Source organism: Scyliorhinus canicula, chromosome 19 (assembly GCF_902713615.1).
Source record: "Scyliorhinus canicula chromosome 19, sScyCan1.1, whole genome shotgun sequence".
NCBI classification, from domain to species: Eukaryota; Metazoa; Chordata; class Chondrichthyes; order Carcharhiniformes; family Scyliorhinidae; genus Scyliorhinus; species Scyliorhinus canicula.
Genome location: NC_052164.1, coordinates 84,791,951 through 84,796,517, shown reverse-complemented (window position 1 = coordinate 84,796,517; position 4,567 = coordinate 84,791,951).

The window sequence follows — 4,567 nt, the reverse complement described above, 5'->3', positions numbered from 1 at the left end:
AATAAAACCAAAAGAAAAATGGTCAAAGAGCAGAAAATCACAACAGGAAAATCAGTATCTGTAAAGCGAAAAAGGCATGTCAATATTTTGGACACTGAACCTTCAGCATAACTGGAAAGATGACCAAACACAGAATTAACCTGCCCTCTGTCAGATACTGATGGAGTTGCGGCCCATTTCCAGCGTTTTCTCTTTTCATCTCACCTTTCTTTTTATCTGTTTGATTCAGTCCTTACTTTGCTCTATTTCTTTTGCATTTTCCAGTGGTCATCATCAATGTTGAACATTTCTACAACTTTTATGATGCACTTCAGAAAATACTATTCCAAAAATTCCACAGTTGAAAAGGGGAAGACGCAAAATAAAAACACCAGAATCCAGAGGTTCAAGGCACATCTAAAATTAGGCCTCTGGTCTCATATCAGTATATGGGAAGATGGCGGAACAGTGATAATGCCTCTGGACTACTTCAGAGACCCAGGCTAAAGTTCTGGGGATTTGAGTTTAAATCCCAACGTGGCTGCTGGTGGAATTTAAATCCAAATCATAAAATAGATTTTTAAAAACCTTAAATTGAATGCTGGTCTCAGTAAAGGTAACGACAAAACTACAGTCAGTTGCCATAAAAGCCCATCTGGTTCACGAATGTCCATTCAGGGAAGGAAATCTGCCATCCTTACCTGATCTGGCCTACAGGCCACTCCAGACTCACAGCAGTGTGGTTAACTATTAATTGTTCTCAGGGGATTAGCAACAAATCGTGGCCTTGCAAGTGGAGGCCACGGCCCATGAGGGGTGGCACGGCAGCACAGTGGTTAGCACTGTTGCTTCACAGTGCCAGGGATCCGGGTTCAATTCCCAGCTTGAATCACTGTGCGGAGTCTGCATATTCACTCCGTGTCTGCGTGAGTCTCCGCTGGATACTCCAGTTTCCTCCCACAAGTCCCAAAAGATGTGCTTGTCAGGTGAATTGCATTTTCTGAATTCGCCCTCAGTGTACCCGAACACGTGCCGTTATGTGGCTACTGGGAGATTTTCACAGTAACTTCATTGCATTGTAAATGTAAGCCTACGTATGACCCTAATAAAGATTATTATTATGAGTGAATTGAAAAAAGTAAGGTAAGAGAGGTGAGCCACTCGTGCCCGACGTGCTTCCAGAAAAGCCCCAGCCGGTCGAGGATCTGACTCCTTTGAAAATAGCCCTTCGCTAGAGACTGGGAGGGAGGGGATAAACACAGAGGCAAGCGGGTGCCTAACATCATACCAAGAAGAACCGGGAGATGTCCTGACCAACCTTCCTCCCACGACCGATTTCAACAACAAAACAAATGCTCCAAGTTATTTACTGAAATACAAAATGAATACAGAAAATGCAGGAAATACCCAGCAGCTGCGGCAGCACCTGAATGGAGACACAGAGTTAGCATTTCAGCTCAATGTATTTTCATCTGAAATGCATTTGGCTACCCAGCAACCATGATTACACTTCATTAGCTGTGAAGCAATTTGGGATACCTTGAGGATTGGAAACAATGTAAGAATACAGGTTCCTTCTTTTATTCTTGTTGTGTGCGATGGCTGCTTAAAGACTGGATGGTGGCAGTTGCCGTGGCAGCCCTGTAAATCAATGATATTGTCTGCTCCCTAAGAAAAGCAGATGGAACACTGCTGAGAGTGTCAGCACATTTATCAAGTTGGTCATGTTCTTGCCATTATACACTCCGTTATTTGCTTGCGCAATGATGCATGTGATTTAACAAATGAGGAATACTTTTCCGCCATTGCACACTCACAAGGTGCTTTGCAGGCTGGAAACAGATCTCCGAAATACAGATGGACGTTGCACATGTTATTCTGACATAAAATAATGAATGAAACCAATGGGTGGCAGGGTAGCACAGTGGTTAGCACTGCTGCCTCTCAGCGCCAGGGACCTGGGTGTTCCATTCTGGCTTTGGGTGACGGTATGGAGTTTGCATGTTCTCTGTGTGTCTGAGTGGGTTTCCTCCGGTTGTTCCGGAGGGGCTGTTTAGTACAGGGCTAAATCGCTGGCTTTGAAAGCAGACCAAGCAGGCTAACAGCACGGTTCGATTCCCGTAACAGCCTCCCCGAACAGGCACCGGAATGTGGCGACTAGGGGCTTTTCACAGTAACTTCATTTGAAGCCTACTCATGACAATAAGCGATTTTCATTTCAATTCATTTTTTCATTTCCGGTTTCCTCAGTCTGTAGATATGCAGATTCGGTGGATTGGCCATGCTAAATTGTTCCTTAGTGTCCCGTGCTGTGAAGATTAGGTTATGGGGTCACAGAGATAGGGTGGGGTGGATGGGGAGTGGACATGGGGTAGAGTGTTCTTTCGAAGGGTCAGTGCAGACTCAATGGGTTGAATATCCTCTTTCTGCACTGTAGGGATTCTATGATTCATGCACACTGTATATTGGATACTGTTTTAAAGGAAAATATATTAATTACAGTACAAACGCATTTCTTCCATGCCCTGTAACAGGTGATACACAGGAATAGAAGAAATAGGAGCAGGATTAGGCCATTCAGCTCCTTTAACTTGCTCCGCCATTCAACAAGATCATGGTTGACCTTCTATCTTGATGGATCTCTGTGTGTATTCGGAACCCTGGATATACATTATCCCTTCTCAGTTCCCAAATAACAGAGGTCAATTCTCTGCTTTTTGGCAAAGTCCACTTGTGCTTTATTTGTCCGCTGTGCCAGCGGAAAGCTTATTTTCATTACAACATTTAGGAAGTTCCGACTAGTCCTGCAGCAAGCTAGTCAGATTGATTGTCTTTAGCGAATACAGCAGTTGAGTTTTCATTCAATTACAGATCATGATAATTCTTCAAATCATAAGACACAGGATAACACAACTAAGTGATTTAAGCAAAAGAAAGAAGGTGATTAGCAAAAGCAAACAGCAAAGAAATAGGTTTCAGAAATTTAGATAGGATGACTCCAGAGTGAGTTTTTCCATCCCAGTAAGTGATTCTTAAGGAGTTAATTATCTTAAGGTCTGGCCTTCTTTTTACTTCTGATTGGCTTTAACTAATTTATAATTCACTTAATTCAGCCAAACTGTCTATCTATCAATTTAAGGGATATATGTATTTAATTATATTGGTGCCAATTTCCAATTCCATCGCTTGCCAATTTAATTAGAAAAACACAATTTTTGTAAAGAAACTATCAGTCCTAGACTGGCTGTTACGATAGAAACGGAACTACACCTACTGGACAGTCGCCCAGTTTTTACCATACAATGGGGCCTTTTAGCTAGTTGACGTCACTGACCTTGCTCAAGCAACTTCAAAATGTGAGACTGAAGAAATTACAGAAATTAAAGAGTATTATCTGGATTAACCCTGAGTGGATTCCCAGCCATTGCTGCACTAAAGTAATGATTAATATGATTATAATTAATTATTCTTAATGAGTTCTCAATTAAACATCTTCCCTTACTCTTATGGTTATAGCTGATTAGAAAAGTCAATTTCTATCATACCTCAGCACCAATTTTCTACACTATCTCTTGATATTTCTAATAATTAGAAATCTATCCATCTCTGCCTTGAACATACTCAGTGACTGAGTTTCCACAATGCCCTGAGGTAGTGAATTCCAAAGAGTCACCACCACCTTAATGATTAAATTCCTCCTCACCCGGTCCTAGATTGCCTACTTCTTATTCTGAGACTACGACCAGGATTTTCTGTTGGGAGACTGTGTTCTCCTGCCGGAGCTGAATTGCACCTGATGTGTGCTCACGCTGGGAGCGCAAATCAGGAAGCAATTCCCAATCCTCAGTCATGCAAGTTTATGCAGGATGAGCATTGCGAAGGATTTCCTAGGGAATCCCAATATCGAGCCGCCATTTTGTGCGGGCGGCCCGATAACGAGGCTCGGCAGCTGGGCCACCTTTAACCCGCAACTCAATTCAGCTCCCGGGCTGGGACTTTCTGGGTCAGTCCCCACCCCCCACCCCCACAGTACAGGAGTGATCTGACCCCCCCTCCCCCCACCAGAGACCTCCCCTAATTAAAGAGGTCCCCACCCTGACCCCCAATTAAGGAGACCTCCACAATAGATCCCCCAGAAGAAAGACTCCTGTCTGGGTGCCCCCAGAAGACTGACCACTGTGAGGAAGCTAGAGAGCAGTGCAGACAAAGGCAGTGAGAAAAAAGATCACTGCTTTAAAACTCACCTGTGCATTACACCTGCTGACTGAGGCACAGCAAGCAGCACCTGTCAATCCCTGGAAAGAGAAAACCAGTCAGCTGGGTTTAAATCCCCTCAGATCTTTGATCTGCAAGCTTTTCATTCTGTGAAATTGCTTTATCGGCTGTGATTGACAGCTTCCACATACACCCATCTGTCTGCATTGTTTCATTCATAACCCTTCATGCTTGAGTGGCTTTGAAGTAGTCAGGTGTGAAACTAACAGAAAACACTTAACTTTATTTTATGTGATCCAGTGTGGTGAATGTAATATGATAATTCACACTATGTCTTTGTAAACACAATAGCGTTATCCGACGACTAGGGGGA